Source organism: Nerophis lumbriciformis, linkage group LG30 (genome assembly GCF_033978685.3).
Source record: "Nerophis lumbriciformis linkage group LG30, RoL_Nlum_v2.1, whole genome shotgun sequence".
Lineage (NCBI taxonomy): Eukaryota > Metazoa > Chordata > Actinopteri > Syngnathiformes > Syngnathidae > Nerophis > Nerophis lumbriciformis.
This window is the reverse complement of record NC_084577.2, coordinates 10,509,584-10,529,279: the sequence shown is the minus strand read 5'-3', so window position 1 is coordinate 10,529,279 and position 19,696 is coordinate 10,509,584. Positions and strand designations below refer to the sequence as shown.

Genomic DNA, 19,696 nt, shown 5'->3' with positions numbered 1-19,696 from the left:
CTTCATTGGGTTATACCTTTCGTTTGAACTTTATTACAATGGAGGCGATTATTAGTGATTTAGAAGTAGCTAAAACATTGCCGACTGTGGACGGACGTTAGCCGCTCGCGAGCTAACCATGATTTAAAGCACCTCTTGTAGAGCGGCGTTTCAATGTGATAGCTTCACCTTTATTGTTATTTATTAAGCCAAAATGCGTCCATTCTCCCTTTTCTGTCTACATACTGTGTGTGCTTGTAAGTACTCCGTGATTGTGCGCTGGCCAACATGCTCTCCTTCTCATAAAACCAGCAATGTCACGACGTGACGACGGCGCGCCGTCTTCCCATTAAAAAAAAGGAAAGAGAACCGGTATTTTTCAAAGGGACCACAGTATCGTTTTTGATTAATTAGTAAATAATGATAAATGAATAAATGGGTTGTACTTGTATAGCGCTTTTCTACCTTCAAGGTACTCAAAGCGCTTTGACACTACTTCCACATTTACCCATTCACACACACATTCACACACTGATGGAGGGAGCTGCCATGCAAGGCGCTAACCAGCACCCATCAGGAGCAAGGGTGAAGTGTCTTGCTCAGGACACAACGGACATGACGAGGTTGGTACTAGGTGGGGATTGAACCAGGGACCCTCGGGTCGCGCACGGCCACTCTTCCACTGCGCCACGCCGTCCCGTACAGCGTATTATACTGGTACCGGTATACCGTACAACTCTAGTATTTTGGCAACATAAGTTTTTATTATTCGTAAAAGAGCTTGTCAAAGCAATTATTGTTGGAAGTAATTATGCCACCGTACAGGGTGAGGGTTAATCCTAACCATCCATGCATTTTAGGTTGATTAAGCTTCATACCGTTTGTTTCCTGGAATGTAAAATAGTGCTAAAAATAACCACAATAAATTAGTTTTTTATGCCTATTGTGCAGAGGAAACAAATGGCCCTATATCCAGATTAGATTTAGTTATTCAGCAGCGGGTTCAGGGACTATATATTACATATCAGCCTGTAACAGGGAACTTGCTACTCCCAACCGAGTCTCCAAAACAGCTGCTGCATCGGTTTTGGTGCTTAAGACACCATGGTGGTGCAGAAACTCTTCGGCAAACTGCAAAAATAAATTAGATGCAATTAGTTACATATGATTGGCTGACAAGGGAGGATGAAACAGTTTTCTATAAACATTCCTAATTGAAATCTTTACCTTCAACACCAAAATCCAGCAGGTACTGCAGTCCTGCTCATTCTGGTGGGAAGCAGTTTTTGCAGTCCACTTGTCTCCTTGGCCTTTTATCTTCAAGAAGTTCCTAATTATTGTTCAAGACGTATTGGCAAGATATGAGATATTCTCGTCCCACAAAAAAGACAAAGCTTGAAAATCTGTAAACGGCATTTTAACATTTGACCTTAGTTTTTACAGTGAAACTTTCACAAGCTGTTACCTCCAATTTCGTAGGATCTTCCGCTTGTGGTCCTCTGCTTTTCCAAATTGATCAATGTAGTATAGTGTCCTCTCTGAAATGTTGACAACCTGTACATTTTTTACTCAATTCATGTTATTCCATCACATTTACTTTATAAAGTTTAACTGGTTGCATCAGGTCGGCAGAAATGCCCAATTAATACATGCCAACAATTCCTCTAAAGAAAATATACGAGGCACTGACCACTAAGATCGAGTGAACCTTCCACTGGAAATGTTCACTGAAAAACAAATGCCAAGTTATTTTTAATTCAGGCTACTGATTGTTGGCAATATTGCTAGCTAATAAACATAATGTTTTTAAAAGGTTGATATTGTTCCGAAAACAGGCGTCCAGTGGCCACAGCACTAAATGATGAACGGGCTTCTGTTTAAAAGAGAACAAATGGGTTATAACGCATTTGTTCTCTTTTAAACAGTAACTGTACTCCAGAGGAGGATTAAAGGTATGCCTTCAACATATCCTTTTATATCCAGCACTAGCCTGATGTTTCAGGAGAATGGAAATGTATGCATCAATTACCTTTACTGCAAAAACAAAAAAAACAATCATTAACAAGGGAAAACCTATTATTCTTTGACAATAGATTTAATTGTAACCGCTTATATCATCAACCAGCCACGTTGTCTCTTCCAGTGTACGGAAAGATGTGTCGTACAGTTTATATGGACCGACAAGAGCCACCACTTTTCCTCGATCCTCTGCAGCCCATAACTTTTGAACTAAAAGCACAACATTAATGTTAATCAGTAAATGTATTCGAGCTTTAGGCAATGTAAGCCCAACGACCAACAGGTCAGAACTTTGTAACGGAACAGCCCAAACTGCCATCGTACACAAACTGGTGAAGGCAAATCGGATGACCAACAGGTCATAACTTTGTTTTAAATGTCCAACCTTCGTCTTCAGTGCTGTCAGTTTGGGGTGACGATACTTGTTTCTTGAGGATATTCGTTAGGAATAAAGATAGTCAACAATCATGTAAAATATACAAAGTAAAGACAGCCATATCAATCTATTCAAAGGAGGAAATTATTTTTTTAAACAAGGCCAGAAGCCTCATTCGTATGGATGCTACAAAGACAATATTAAAGCCAGGCACCGTGTTGGTCACAAAAGTATTCCAGTGAAAGGCAGGTGTAAGTAAGCTAAAATTATTGTTAATACCTCTCCCATGGGTGCAAACTGAATAACTGTTGGCCTCTCTTGGATCTGACACAATTCCTCACTGAAGACTGGAGACTCATACTGTATTTATTTTGTTCAGGTTGCCCTTTTAAATCAGACAGTGTACCCTGCTTGCCAGTTATTGACTGAATAACACACGGCCCAGTAAAATCTGTCAAAATCCAGTCCAGCACTGTATACAATACCTTTGTACTTCAGAACTCTCTTTTCATAGACCTGCATCTGTTTTTCTTGTGATATGGAGATGTTTTCTTTGGTTGTTAATTTTGTCTTCTCCATAAGGGTCTTTTTCTTCCCCAAGTAATGGCCTTTGGTACTCTCTCCAGGAAGCAATATCGTGGAAAGCTGAAGTACAGAAAAAACATTTGTTGTATTAGCCGATAACATTGCATGTAAAAAAAGTAATTTCACATCATGTCTGTTGGCTCGGCTTTCAAACAAATTTGTTGACGGAATTGTCAACGCTTACTTGTTATTGTTTTGCTTGAAGATGGTCAGGTTGTAGTGCGTGAGTGTTTGAATGAGCAACTAATGAAATATGTGTGTATGCTATGTCAAAGTAAACAAACAAACAAACTCAAAGCCGATGCATGCATCAAACTGTTGGCTCAAACCTAAATCAATAAACAAAACCAAAACAGTGTCACTAAAACGCTTTCTACTTTCTTTTCATTCAAAATTAAGGTTCAGTAGTGAGCGGTACCAAGCGGTTAAAAACAATTTCTGCTGGCGTCTCTTGTGTGCATCCCGCGCACCTGTCAGCTTGATTATCAAGGCGACAGCCTGCATTGATTGCGTCACCACCCAAAACCAACAAAAACGCATCATTTGTAATTTATTTATATATGACTCCAACAATGTCTTTAATCTTAAATAAAATTCTTAAATAAAATTCTTAAATAAAATTCTTCAATAAAATTCTTCAATGGGAAGTTCTGAGGGGAATACTGTCTCCCTCCCATACATCGATAACAATAGGGAGTGTTAAGTTGTTGTGTGGACCTTCGATCGTAATGAAAATAATGTTGCATCCAAGAACATATCCCAGTTGTTTTGCTTGTCATTCACCAGTTTTGTAAGTATATATATATGTATATATATATATCAGTGACGTGCGGTGAGGTTCATGGCTGGTGAGGCACTGACTTCATCACAGTCAGATTTACAAACATATGAACCCTAAAGAGTATCTTATTCACCATTTGATTGGCAGCAGTTAACGGGTTATGTTTAAAAGCTCATACCAGCATTCTTCCCTGCTTGGCACTCAGCATCAAGGGTTGCTGAATATATATATATATATATATATATATATATATATATATATATATATATATATATATATATATATATATATATATATATATATATATATATATTCAGTGACGTTCTTTCCACTAGAGGCCTCACCTGCCTCTAGTGACTGCACGTCACTGAATATATATATATATATATATATATATATATATATATATATATATATATATATATATATATATATATTTTTTTTTATATATATTCAGTGACGTGCAGTCACTAGAGGCAGGTGAGGCCTCTAGTGGAAAGAAAAAAAATGTAAAAAGAAAAAAAAAAAATTCAATTGTTATATGTATCCAGTGATTATACTATAAAGTTATTTTCCATTTAACTTCACCAGTTTTAGATTAATTTTATTCAAAATCGCTGAATTTTCACATTTGCCGTTCAAATACTGAGAAGAGACGGTGCGGTGAGCAGCAGCCAGTTGAGGCACGTCACTCAATTGTGCCTCACCGTGGATTGCGGACTCGGCTAACTGCTGGCCTGCTGTGCAGTGAGACCGTATTGCTATATGAATTATACTATACATTTCCATAGTTTAGTTAGCTGATGTATATAATGTACAGTGTATTTTGTCAACAACTGTATGTGTGTAACGTATTTCTTGTGCTGAGCAATCATAAAACTGCTGCGAAGACGCACTGTGTGAGGCTCGCGTAACCCCGCCTCCTGGTTCCGGTTAATGCACCTCCGCGCAGACTGCATCCCCGACCGGAGCGCCACACCAACCAAAGCCCACACCCAAACCCTCCACGTGCAAGACCGAATCCACCCCAAAAAAGTCACTTAACAAGAAGCCAAAAAGTGCAAAAACAACATTGCTCGCGCCGGAGGAGCCGTGAACGACTGCAGGGACACAACATTAGGTACACCTGCAGACTGCAGCACGGATTTCATATTTCATTCATTCACAACTCCTCCAACACGAACACCAGTGTTCCCGCACTTACAAGTCAAGGTAAGACCATAATAACGTTTTTTTTAAATTAAATGTGCTTTTTTGTGTGCTACAGTTTGTATGTGTAAAGTTAAAGTTAAGTTAAAGTACCAATGATTGTCACACACACACTGGTGTGGTGAAATTTGTCATCTGCATTTGACCCATCCCCTTGCTCACCCCCTGGGATGTGAGGGGAGCAGTGGGCAGCAGCGGCGCCGCACCCGGGAATAATTGTTGTTGATTTAACCCCCAATTCCAACCCTTGATGCTGAGTGCCAAGCAGGGAAGAATGCTGGTATGAGCTTTTATACATAACCCGTTAACTGCTGCCAATCAAATGGTGAATAAGATACTCTTTAGGGTTCATATGTTTGTAAATCTGACTGTGATGAAGTCAGTGCCTCACCAGTCATGAACCTCACCGCACGTCACTGAGATATATATATATATATATATATATATATATATATATATATATATATATATGTATATATATATATATATATATATATATATATATATATATATATATATATATATACATACAGGTAAAAGCCAGTAAATTAGAATATTTTGAAAAACTTGATTTATTTCAGTAATTGCATTCAAAAGGTGTAACTTGTACATTGTATTTATTCATTGCACACAGACTGATGCATTCAACTGTTTATTTCATTTAATTTTGATGATTTGAAGTGGCAACAAATAAAAATCTAAAATTCCGTGTGTCACAAAATTAGAATATTACTTAAGGCCAATACAAAAAAGGGATTTTTAGAAATGTTGGCCAACTGAAAAGTATGAAAATGAAAAATATGAGCATGTACAATACTCAATACTTGGTTGGAGCTCCTTTTGCCTCAATTACTGCGTTAATGCGGCGTGGCATGGAGTCGATGAGTTTCTGGCACTGCTCAGGTGTTATGAGAGCCCAGGTTGCTCTGATAGTGGCCTTCAACTCTTCTGCGTTTTTGGGTCTGGCATTCTGCATCTTCCTTTTCACAATACCCCACAGATTTTCTATGGGGCTAAGGTCAGGGGAGTTGGCGGGCCAATTTAGAACAGAAATACCATGGTCCGTAAACCAGGCAAGGGTAGATTTTGCGCTGTGTGCAGGCGCCAAGTCCTGTTGGAACTTGAAATCTCCATCTCCATAGAGCAGGTCAGCAGCAGGAAGCATGAAGTGCTCTAAAACTTGCTGGTAGACGGCTGCGTTGACCCTGGATCTCAGGAAACAGAGTGGACCGACACCAGCAGAGCACCCCAAACCATCACCCAACCATGCAAATTTTGCATTTCCTTTGGAAATCGAGGTCCCAGAGTCTGGAGGAAGACAGGAGAGGCACAGGATCCACGTTGCCTGAAGTCTAGTGTAAAGTTTCCACCATCAGTGATGGTTTGGGGTGCCATGTCATCTGCTGGTGTCGGTCCACTCTGTTTCCTGAGATCCAGGGTCAACGCAGCCGTCTACTAGCAAGTTTTAGAGCACTTCATGCTTCCTGCTGCTGACCTGCTCTATGGAGATGGAGATTTCAAGTTCCAACAGGACTTGGCGCCTGCACACAGCGCAAAATCTACCTGTGCCTGGTTTACGGACCATGGTATTTCTGTTCTAAATTGGCCCGCCAACTCCCCTGACCTTAGCCCCATAGAAAATCTGTGGGGTATTGTGAAAAGGAAGATGCAGAATGCCAGACCCAAAAACGCAGAAGAGTTGAAGGCCACTATCAGAGCAACCTGGGCTCTCATAACACCTGAGCAGTGCCAGAAACTCATCGACTCCATGCCACGCCGCATTAACGCAGTAATTGAGGCAAAAGGAGCTCCAACCAAGTATTGAGTATTGTACATGCTCATATTTTTCATTTTCATACTTTTCAGTTGGCCAACATTTCTAAAAATCCCTTTTTTGTATTAGCCTTAAGTAATATTCTAATTTTGTGACACACGGAATTTTAGATTTTCATTTGTTGCCACTTCAAATCATCAAAATTAAATGAAATAAACATTTGAATGCATCAGTCTGTGTGCAATGAATAAATATAATGTACAAGTTACACCTTTTGAATGCAATTACTGAAATAAATCAAGTTTTTCAAAATATTCTAATTTACTGGCTTTTACCTGTGTATATATATATGTATATGTATATATATATATATATATATATATATATATATATATATATATATATATATATATGTATATGTATTTATATATATATATATATATATATATATATATATATATATATATATATATATATATATATATATATATATATATATATATATATATATATATAGGGATTTTTTTTGTTTTGTTTTTTGATGCATTTTTAATATCCACATACTTCATTCACACATTCTCTTCCCTGATCAGACACAATCCGTTTGGGGCAGCAATGCCTATAAACAATTGAACAGATCCGTTGTGCCACTTCAAGAGTAGTTTTGGTCTTTCACGGAAATGCCTCAACCCATTTGGAGAAATAGTCTGTGTCTGTGAGGATGTTTTGAAGGCCATCCTCATTTTTAGGAAGAAGTCCTGTTAAGTCTATCTCGACCAACTCCCAGACAGCAGACACCTCCAAAAGCAAATGAAACATTAACATTTCCCTGTACTTTAAATGACAGCACCTCTTACGGCTATTCCTCTGTATCCTCTGTGTCTGAAGTGGTTAAAGCTAAGCTCCCACCCTGGCATGACTAACTCCCCTTGGGCTCAACAGAATAAGTATAAGACTAGTACATATGCCCAAATGGCATGAAAGTAGCATGGAGTGAGACAAAATATTTTATTTTCTTAAACTAAAATAGCAGTACATACCAATATGCTTTGTAAGGGTTGTGTAGCAGCCAAAGATGTACCAGTTATCTGGCATTTGTCGCATTCCAAGACCTTTTGTTACGGCTCAGGCTCCTGCCAACGCCGCTTATCCGTCTGTGCGCACCTCGGGACACGCCCACGGGTGCGCACATCCAGGGACGCGCCGCGCGCGTCCCCGCCCTGCAGCAGCCACCAGCTGCAATCAATCACCGGCAATCATCACACCTGAAACTGATGAGGGCGAGCTGGTTAAAAGACCAGTGGACCCTAGGATCGGCGCGGGAACTTAATTTTCTCATGGTGTACCTGCCTTCCCGAGTCTTCCCTCCTCGAGATCTCCCGTTGTTTCCTTGGTGTTTTGGACTGCCTTCTTCGTTTCCCGACTCCTCACTCGCCCCTGGACTCTGACGTCTCTCTCTGCCCCCACGGACCCCTCGCTGATCTTGGACCCCTTTGCCTTGCCCTCTTTGGACTTGTCTGCCTTTTCTCATCAACACTTGGTAACACACTTCAGATATCTACACACATAGTCTTACACCACACACACTCTTGTATTTTAGTCACACACTCTATTTCTATAGTTTAGTTGTATTGTTTATTATTATATATATTTATTATATATAATAAATTATTGTGCCCCCTGGTGTCTGAGCCGTCACCTCTCTCAGTAAACACAACACCTTTAAGAAAATACACGTTAGATATAATGCTAAACTAGTCAAAGACACCAAGATACAGCCATAAAACACATACATACCCATATCAAGCGTCATGCCAAGCAAGTAAAACCTGGAGCACATTGCTGCTCTCTTTTTGATGACCCCCATATGTCCACCAATTGCAGATGCATGGAACTCATTGGAAAGTGATCTGGCTTCACTTTTCGACTGCATCACCCTTCTGGTACGATACAGGAGCTGTCCTTCTGCAGTCAACATTCAAAAAGCACATATACGGACATTTTACCAAGACATTAACACATATCTTTAAATTTACCTTTGCCTGTACTCACCATTTATTTTTTTAAGCTTTTCAATAATTGGTCCTCTAATTGCATGAATGTTTGACTTCCACGTTAAAACTTCATGTTTGGTAGTCGAGCACGATTCGTCGTAGTTCGGCTGTGCAAACGCAACCTTTGTTTGAATTGAAATTAATATTCCTAAAACAAAACTGAATGCTACCACTGTTTGCGTCAATGTGAACTACCTCACGCTGTAATTGTCTACTAATTTAATATTCCTGTCTACAAATTTAATAATCCTGTTTAAACGGAGATTACAACTAAAATGTACATGTAGAATATACAATAAATGCAATACAACAAGAGGAGTGCTGTTGTTTTCGATGGGTATTTTGTTTAAGGAAAATAGTTGAACTATTTACATTTTTGCACACAAAACTAATATGTCTACACAAGGAGTGTGTAATGATCCGCTGCCGGGATCATGTTCAGTTTGGTTTTTGGACTCCCTCAGTTCCCGTTTTTGTGCACTCCTGGGGTTGTTTTCTGTTTCCATGGGTGCTTATTGTTTCCACCTGTCTCTGATTGGTGTTTGGGAAGCTCACCTGTTCCCCGAGCACTAACCAGTAGCACTATTTGATACTGCCTTTTCCTGGTCAGTCAGTCTGGCTTCCTAATTTGCTACACGCAACGACTTTTGATTCCTGCTACCTGTATACTAGCTTCCACGCTAGGCTCTGTTTGTTGCGAGCTTCCATGCTAGCCCCTTTGGTTTTTGCCTTCCCTGCTTTGAGCACGTTTTTGTTTGTTACCGTCTGATCTATTTCTTAAATAAATACTTTCCTACCTGCACGCTGTGTCCGAAGTCCATCTGCATCCTGGGAGAACAAACCCCGCATCACCATGCGACCCGGTCGTCACAGTGTGTACATGAGGGTGCTGCTGTTTTCGATGGGTATTTTGTTTAAGGAAAATAGCTGAAATATTTGCGTTGCAAGACATTAATATTTCTGTTTAAACTGTGATTAAAATTAAAGTAAGTAACAATGTCTACATGAGGAGTGTACAAAAAGGGAGCTGCTGTTTTCGATGGGCATTTAAATAGTTGAAATACTTGCGTTTGTGCACATGCGTGCATATGCTCAGTAGCGAAATCAATGGGTGCCCAAAATTAATAGAACATCGGCCCAAAGGTTAAGAGACACTGCATTGATGTATTTTTCAAAATTCAACATCAAAAAGTTTATTTTTCAGTTTTAAAGTTAATTTGTTCACGTGCAAAACTTTTGGGCATAATGGATCTCCACAGAGAACTAAATATAAGTGTTTTACAAAAATAGGTAAATCATTTTTATTTGGGAGGAGGAGGTAAAAGTGACAGGAAAACAAATAGCGTTTAGCCTTCTACTATATCACCATAAGGTTAACTGGGATATAGACTTAATTCTGGTCTATTACCCAAAGCGATAGTTACCTTTTCATCTCAATAATGAGACCTCTATGCTGTTGAGTTACTACTCTTCTTTTCTCCATAGAAGCAGATTTTTAACATGCTTAAGGATATAATCTTTATTCATAATGATGGCAAAGGTCGAGTGATGTAGCCCACAAAGCAACTAATAATGGTGGAGAGTTCTCCTTTTTTTTGAGCTTTTTATTCATTTTCACTTCCCTCAAGCGCTATGTAAATCAAATCCATTTTTTGTTATTATTAATATTATTACCCTTTTCTTTGGCACACAGTCTGCCTCACGCTTGGGAGACATTAGGAAAGTTAACTAGTTAGTAGGGCTGTCAAAATGAATGCTTGAATATATATTAATCCACCCTAAAATTAAGTGCTGACTTGTGAAGTACAGCTGGGATAGTCTACAGCCCCCCCACTTCTTGCACCGTGATAAAATCAGCAGCCCATAAATGCGCACTGTGAAGGCTGCAGATCCTTTTTTAGTGTTTCCCTTCAGGTGCCTTGACTCCCACTGACCGAGTGGTTGCAAAAGGAAAACCATGGGTGTCACCAGGTTTGAAGAACAGGGGGGCTTAGCCCCCAGGAGGTTACTGGGATGCAAGTGTGCGAAGCGCCCAAGCAAAAAATATTTTGCACTTGCAAGATCTTTTCTCTCACAACGTTTTGGCTCTGTGTTACAAAACAAACGCTGAATACATATAAATGGTTGAAAGTGGAAGTGTAGGAAAGCTTCAGCCATCTTTAGTAATCATGAGATGGCCAAGCACAGTGTTGTTGCATGGAACAGCTAGCAAGCAACTTGCAAACAGGGAACTTCGCACAGATGATAGCAAGGGTTAGACAGGGTTGACCTGAAGACAGAGGGGGGTTTTGGTGGAAAGAAACTTTCTTGCCAGAAAAACAGGGGCTGGATGTCCACCCAAAAATATGTTGTCTGTGCACAACCTCTTTGATTCAGAATGTTTGCAATTACAATATTTTCTGTCTAACAACTTGTTTCTGTATTAGAATTACACAGCAAATTCTGAAGAAATTGAAATGGTTGTAAAGCAATATTGATACTTTCCTGTTAATACTGTAATGGTAATTTAAGGCATTTAGACTACAGATGTCAAATTCAAGGCCCACAGGCCAACCTGGCCAGTAGGGATGGGTGATATGGACTATCACAATGACCTCTGGTCCGCCCTCACTGGCACTTATCGAGGGCGGACGCTCACCTTCCCTCTCCCTATTTATCCTGCTTGTTTTGTCTTAACTTTCTTGTTGCCTCTTTTTGCTCTGCTCTCCAAATCTAAACAATGGAACTAATTAACCAGTCTCTCAACAAAATTGACAAGATATCGGGTTTGGGGGACCCTGCCCTTCTTGAGAGAGCGGTTGTTGATGGACACACAACGTACTCTTGGGATAACAAGGAGTGCCGCGTGCCTGGCGACCCTTCAGTTGAGGACGTGAAGATATCCACCTATTCGAAATTATGACAACAGGACTTTTGCTGATCAGAGTAAGCTTTGCTCTGGTTTGTCGACAAATTGGAAGTTGCTGGCAGTCTTCAAAGTACCCCAAGGCTGCCACAAATAATTGGAGGATGCGGGCAGAACTGTGGACACTTGTGATTTGGATAACATTGGCCCGTCTGCCCTGCAGGATGAATTTGAGGACCAGTAATAGACAATTAACAGTGAAAAGCAAATTAGATTTTCGCTCGCAAACAAATCATTCTAACTTGGATTGTTTTCCTGAGACTTTCCCAAAGGACAGTGCAGTGAAGACACAACAAACTCTTTACCTGTTTCTGAACACACACCTGTTGTTGTTGACTTTGGACTGACTGGCGGCTGCAAGAACACCAAGGTCACGAAACAAAGACACGCTTCAGGCTTACACACACACATGCATCCACAAAAAATATACGCCACACACACATACCCCACCCCCCAGCCCACGCCTTTGATGCTTCTCTATCTGACCGACCACATCAAATATGAGGTGGACGCGGGCAAATACTGCGGCATGGTCATGCTGGACCTTCAGAAGGCCTTTGACACCGTAAACCACGCTATACTGTTGGATAAGCTTAGAGCAATCAGATTTGACAAAACCTCATCGAGCTGGATGCAATCATACTTGGAGGGGAGGAAACAGGTGGTAGAGGTGAACGGCACTGTGTCCTTGTCCCCCCCCCCTCTCAGTAAGCTGTGGAGTCCCCCAAGGCAGTATATTAGGACTTTTACTGTGCCTAACATACGTAAATGACATGTCATCAGCATGCGACTGTGAATTGTTCCTGTTTGCGGATGACTCGGCCCTGCTGGTATCCGGCAAGGACAAGTTACAGGTGGAAAAAATCTTCAGTGCTGAACTCCTTAGTATTTGCACCTGGCTCGCTGACAATAAACTATTCATACACTTAGGTAAAACGAAATCCATCCTATTTGGGTCCCAAATCAATCTCAAGAAAGTCAGTGACTTCACTATAAAAGTGGGTGACATTGTTATCACCAGGAAAGATGAGGTCACCTACCTAGGTTCCATTCTAGAGGCTAATCTTTCCTGTGATAAAATGGCAACCAAGGCAATCAGAAAGGTCAACCAACCAACAAGATTTCTCTACAGAATCTCCACTATGGTCAACAAAAGCACCCTGAAGATTCTAGCGGGAACTCTCGTTCAACCCTTTTTCGATTACGCTTGCACCTCCTGGTACCCTAGCACCTCCAAAACCCTCAAATCTAGACTCCAAACATCCCAGAACAAGCTAGTCAGGTTACTTCTAGACCTCCACCCCAGATCACACCTCACTCCAACCCACTTCTCCAAAGTGGGCTGACTCAGGGTGGAGGACAGAGTAAAACAACTTGCACTGAGCCTAGTCTATAAAATCCGCTACACCTCCCTGATACCGAAGTACATGTCAAACTACTTCCTTAATGTAAATGACCGCCATAAGCACAACACCAGGGGAAGTTCCACAAACCACGTTAAACCCAGATTCCAATCTAACAAAGGTCTAAACTCATTCTCCTTCAGTGACGTGCGGTGAGGTTGATGGCTGGTGAGGCACTGACTTCATCACAGTCAGATTTACAAACATATGAACCCTAAAGAGTATCTTATTCACCATTTGATTGGCAGCAGTTAACGGGTTATGTTTAAAAGCTCATACCAGCATTCTTCCCTGCTTGGCACTCAGCATCAAGGGTTGGAATTGGGGGTTAAATCACGAAAAATTATTCCCAGGCGCGGCGCCGCTGCTGCCCACTGCTCCCCTCACCTCCCAGGGGGTGATCAAGGGGATGGGTCAAATGCAGAGGACAAATTTCATTACACCTAGTGTGTGTGTGACAATCATTGGTACTTTAACTTAACTTTAACTTTACACATACAAACTGTAGCACACAAAAAAGCACATTTAATAAAAAAAACGTTATTATGGTCTTACCTTTACTTAGAAATTAAGTCCACAACTAAAGCCCTCACTTAAACTTTCCGCGTGCAAGATTGAATCTATTTTAAAAAGTGTAACCGAGGGTTTATAAATGTCGCCTATACTGTATGAAACTACAAAATAACAAACACGGAGGCTCCAGTTTACACGAGGACCACTTTATTTACCTTCTTTCAAAAACCTCCGCAACGTGACATCACTTCCGCTCTTAGCGCCTTCAAAATAAGAACTCAAGGCATATACTGTATAACAGCGCATAACAGGAACTTAACATCACAAAGAGGAAAGCCCATGAAAATAGGTTCCAAAAGTTATTTAATAAGAAGCCAAAAATTGCAAAAACAATAATGTTCGTGTTGGTGGAGTTGTGAATTAGGTACACCTGCAGTCTGCAGGTGTATCTTATGTTGTGTCCCTGCAGTCATTCACAACTCCTCCAACACCAACATTATTGTTTTTGCACTTTTTGGCTTCTTATGAAATAATTTTTTTAAATAGATTCAATCTTGCACATGGAAAGTTTAAGTGTGGGCTTTAGTTGATCTAACAATTCTACGGCGGGGGTGCAGGAGGCGAGCCTCAGCCAGTGCGTCTTTTGCAGCCGTTTTATGATCGCTCAGCACAAGAAATACGTTACACACATACAGTTGTTGACAAAATACACTGTACATTATATACCTCAGCTAACTAAACTATGGAAATGTATAATATAGTTCATATAGCAATACAGTCTCACTGCACAGCAGGCCAGCAGTTAGCCGAGTCATTGCGCAATCCATGTTGCGGCACTGAGTGACGTGCCTCAACTGGCTGCTGTTCACCGCACCGTCTCTTCTCAGTATTTGAACGGCAAATGTGAAAATTCAGCGATTTTGAATAAAAATAATCTAAAACTGGTGAAGTTAAATGGAAAATAACTTTATAGTATAATCACTGGATACGTATAACAATTAAAAATTTATTTTTCTTTTTACATTTTTTTTCTTTCCATGATGGCAGGTGAGGCCCCGCCTCATCTGCCTCTAGTGACTGTACGTCACTGTTAGGAATATAGGCCTCATGATGCCAATGAGAAAAACAAGTCGATTGAGCATTAAGGGCTCAAAATTATGGACGTGCACTGAAACCCAGTTCCCTAATTACTCTAGTGCCAACGAAAATTATAGTAAAAGAAGCAACTATCGGTGCTTGATTTCGGTGCTAAACGACTGTGCAAGTAATATCATCATTGACATTTCTTTTTTTTTTTTAATTTAACTTAAATTCATATGCTCTAATCAATGGTAATACAGGTTGCACATTAAAATAACAAGAAAAAGAAGGGAGTAATTTACTTTCATAAAAACATTATATTATTATATGATAAATGGGACCAAAAAGTATTTGATAAAGTCAATATTTGCCATTTTGGTTCCTAGAGTGGAATTTCTGCCCTTTGTACCATATTTTGTTGTTTGTCAAAGTCCGAAGAGAACAAGTTTGAAAAGCATTAAGGAGGACGACAGGGCGCGTCACCCTGAATTGTACAAGATATCTTGATTGTTTGTTATGGCGAAGAGTAAGCGGATCCAAAAACAGTGTCCCCTATTGGAAGGACACACAACCACCAGGGAACAGATAAATAACAAAGTTAGACCAAGTCAGAAGGCTCTTTCCTTTTTTTCCTACGACAGGGCACATCATCCAACGTCTCCGGAGACACTGTCTGTTTGCATGGCAACCTTGTACCATTTGATTATGAGTAAATAAAACTCTTGTGATAAATTCTCTTTTGTTCCTGTTTAAGATTTGGACTTTCTACTACATAAAATTGGCGTCACGAACAGCTGGGTTTAGAACGCTGTGGTCGACATCCGGACTCCCGGTCTCTCAAGGCAGACAGAGTTGCACTGCGTGCACCTGTGGTGTGATTGTATTATGGGAGAACTACAGAGTCGACAGGCTATGACGTCACGAGGTGCGACGGAGCGGGAGACAGTGTGGGAGTGACCTAGAGAGCGAGACACCTGTTGTGATTGAGCTAATAAAAGTATCCACATTATAAAGTACAGCTGGACTCACGTATGTAATTCAGTAACTCGACATGGTGTCAGAAGTCCTGTAGTTAATGTGGAGTGTGAGCCAAGTGAAAATATAGTTTGTACGCGTCAGTGGATAAAGAAGTAAGGACAACATGAGCGAGGGGGACGGAGCCGCTGCAGCGCCTGCACGGCCACCCAACGTGCCGGTGGTTGCCGTGGGACCGTGCGCTACGTTCAACATCCAGCCACCGGAGTCCTTTGACTTTTCAAATCCACAAGAGTGGGACAAATGGATCCGGAGATTCGAAAGATTTCGCCTGGCAAGTAACCTAAATGCAAGCTCCGAGGACAATCAAGTGAACACATTGATTTATTGCATGGGGGACGAGGCGGATGATATTCTCCGTGGGTTAAATCTGACGGCCGCTCAAAGACGTACATACCAGGGAGTGCGCGAGGGATTACAAGGCTTCTTTGTTGTGAAGAAAAATGTTATCTACGAGCGTGCTAAGTTTAACATGCGCAAGCAGAAAGAAGGGGAGAGTGTGGATTCGTTTGTCACTGCACTATATGCGCTGGCGGAGCATTGTAGCTACGGGATGCTACACAATGAACTGATCAGAGACAGACTTGTCGTCGGATTGCAAGACAAGGGGCTGTCTGAACGCATGCAGTTGGACGCGGATCTAACCTTGGATAAAGCCATAAGAATGGCACGACAGAGGAGCACTACCCAAAATTATGCACCGGGCTCGGACAAGTGCGGCAGCCATATGCCATCAAGCTGAGTCCAGGGGCGGAACCATTCTCACTTAAGACACCAAGGAGGATTCCATTGCCTTTAATGGACAAAGTCAAGCAGGAACTGTCCCGCATGGAACAACTCGGGGTGATAAGTAGAATTGAGGAGCCAACAGACTGGTGCGCTGGCATAGTGGTGGTGCCCAAAAAGACAGGTGCTGTACGTATATGTGTCGATCTCACCAAACTCAACGAGTCAGTGTGTAGGGAAAAGTTCATCCTGCCATCAGTGGAGGAAACACTGGGAATGCTGGCTGAAGCCAAAATTTTTAGTAAGCTGGATGCAAACATGGGGTTTTGGCAAATTCCTCTAACTGCAGATTCATCGAAACTGACAACTTTCATTACACCCTTCGGGCGCTGTTACTTCAGACGGCTACCGTTTGGCATAGCATCCGCCCCCGAACATTTTCAGAACCGGATGGTGACGGAGGTCACAGAAGGGCTTGAGGGCGTTGTTTGCCACATGGACGACGTGCTGGTGTTGGGCCGAACACAAAAGGAGCATGATGCTCGCCTGCATGCCACGCTAGAAAAGATCCAAAAGGCAGGCATCACTCTGAATGTCGATAAGTGCGATCTGTCAAAGTCGGAGGTGACCTTTCTAGGCCACGTGCTCTCCACCAGTGGCATCAGCCCAGACCCAAGCAAAACAGAAGCTGTGAGGAAGATGCAGGAGCCAACAACTGTGACTGACTTGAGAAGTTTTCTTGGAATGATAAATCAACTTGGGAAGTTTGTGCCGCAGCTGGCCGAGAGAGACAAGCCTCTGCGAGATCTCCTGTCGAAAAAGAACTGCTGGGTGTGGGGCGTCGACCAGGCAAGGGCCTTCCAGGATCTAAAGGATGCACTCACGTCTACACCAGTGCTAGCCATGTACGATCCCAACAGAGAGTGCAAAGTCTCAGCAGACGCGTCGTCGTACGGGTTGGGAGGCGTACTGCTACAAAAGTGGGACGAAGAGTGGAGGCCAGTAGCCTACATGTCGCGGTCTCTCACGCCAACAGAGCAGAGATACGCGCAGGTAGAGAAGGAAGCTTTGGGGCTGACCTGGGCCTGTGAGAGGTTCCGCAACTTCCTCATCGGGAAACATTTCCAGATGGAGACGGACCACAAGCCTCTCCTGAGTCTTCTGGGGTCTCAAGCACTGGATGCTCTACCTCCACGGATCCAACGCTTCAGAATGCGTCTGATGCGCTATTCTTATTCTATTTCTCATGTGCCAGGGAAGTTCCTGTGGACAGCTGATACGCTGTCACGAGCTCCTGTTAAGAGAGAGGAGACAGCAGCGGACAAAGAGCTGTTTGAAGAAACCAACATCTATGTGGACATGGTACTGGAGAACCTACCTGCAAGCGCTGACTACCTGGAGGAGCTGAGAGAGCAGCTGCAGAGAGACAGTGTGTGTGCACAGGTGATGCAGCTGTGTGCTGAAGGCTGGCCAGCACACGGTTCCAAAGAATCAGCACTCAGGCTGTACAGGGCAGAGCAGGCGTTCCTTACAGTTCAAGATGGTGTCTTGCTGAAGGGACACAGGCTCGTCATCCCTTCTACAATGAGAAATGATGTTCTCGCCAAATTGCATGAAGGACACCAAGGCGTGGTGAAGTGTAGACAGCGGGCACGACAGTCAGTATGGTGGCCCGGGCTGAGCCAGCAGCTGAATGGATTGGTTCTCAACTGCCGAACATGCTGTAAGGAGAGACAGAACCACAGGGAGCCGCTGATGCCGTCACCATACCCAGGCCGACCATGGGAGAAGTTAGGAGCTGATTTATTCATGCTCGGTACCAAGACCTACCTGCTGGTAGTGGACTACATGTCAAGGTACGTGGAGATTGCTTTGCTGACCTCCACAAGGTCAAATGATGTAATCCACCACCTAAAATCGATATATGCACGTCACGGAATCCCGGATCTTCTCGTTTCGGATGGAGGGCTCCAGTTCTCTGGAGCAGGCTTCGCCGAGTTTGCACATTCTTACGGATTCCGGCACGTTACAAGTAGCCCAAGATATCCTCAAGGTAACGCCGAAGCCGAACGTGCAGTACAGACGGTGAAAGGTCTCCTAAAGAAAGCAGATGACCCCTATCTTGCTTTGCTCGCTTACAGGGCTACCCCTCTCGACAATGGGTATAGTCCAGCGCAGCTTCTAATGGGGAGGAGGCTCCGCACAACAGTGCCTATCCTTCCTGCTTTGCTAAATCCTTCTCTTCCTGATAGTGAAGCTGTTATGCGGAAAGAAGGGGAGAAGAGGACAAAAGATGCACAACGCTACAACCTGCGGCATCGTGCAATGAACCTTGACGGACTGAATCCGGGACAGGACGTGTGGATCAAGGACCAAAAGAAAGCCGGAGCTATCATCGGACGTCACACCACTCCACGATCGTATCTGGTGGAAGGGCCCCATGGGACCATCAGACGGAACCGTCGTCATCTCATCCCTATGGGATCCTTGCCGGAGCAGAGTGGCCATAGTGCAGCAGAGCCGTTCCTGGGGGGCGTTCCGGAGCAACCTTCAGCAGAACCATCGCAGCAGAGTGTTCCAGAACCTCCATCTACTCCTACTCCTAGAACCAGGTCTGGGAGGGCTGTGGTGAGACCAACTAGGTTGGACCTATAATTTTGTTTCCTAGAGACATTACAGAGACTCTAATGAAAAAAAAAAGAATGTTACTGTATGTGGGAAAAGACAGAAAAGTGTAATTGGAGCGTTTTGGATATGTTTTATTGTACTATAAATGTTCAAGTCAGTTGCAGGGCTTAGGTTGAGGACAGTACAGGATTAGTATAGGATGGATGTTTGAGTATTGATGTTGAAGTGGATTGTTCTAAGGGTAAAATATGTGTGTGTGTTTGATTGTCTGGTACAGGCTCATATAGGAGCAGACCTTCCAACCACGAGGCAGAATAATCCTCAAGGTCTGTTGAATCAATGGCAGTCTACCCATTGATTCTAGAAAGGGGAGATGTGGTGTGATTGTATTATGGGAGAACTACAGAGTCGACAGGCTATGACGTCACGAGGTGCGACGGAGCGGGAGACAGTGTGGGAGTGACCTAGAGAGCGAGACACCTGTTGTGATTGAGCTAATAAAAGTATCCACATTATAAAGTACAGCTGGACTCACGTATGTAATTCAGTAACTCGACAGCACCTATCCATCCATCCATCCATTTTCTACAGTTTGTCCCTTTTGGGGTCGCGGGGGGTCGCTGGAACCT

The 19,696-nt window shown here is 42.5% G+C and overlaps 2 long non-coding RNA genes across 2 annotated transcripts; both read right to left on the bottom strand.

The window, feature by feature from the left end:
• Window positions 1-1,002: 1,002 nt before the first annotated feature.
• LOC140676728 (uncharacterized) lies at window positions 1,003-2,731 on the bottom strand. Its single transcript, XR_012048632.1, has 4 exons — window positions 2,654-2,731; window positions 1,445-1,533; window positions 1,207-1,309; window positions 1,003-1,110 (listed from the first exon to the last, which is right to left on the bottom strand). It is a non-coding gene; the product is annotated as an uncharacterized lncRNA (long non-coding RNA).
• Window positions 2,732-2,736: 5 nt separating this feature from the next.
• On the bottom strand, window positions 2,737-8,154 carry LOC133572666 (uncharacterized). Its single transcript, XR_009810565.1, has 3 exons — window positions 8,070-8,154; window positions 7,764-7,994; window positions 2,737-3,019 (listed from the first exon to the last, which is right to left on the bottom strand). It is a non-coding gene; the product is annotated as an uncharacterized lncRNA (long non-coding RNA).
• Window positions 8,155-19,696: the final 11,542 nt, after the last annotated feature.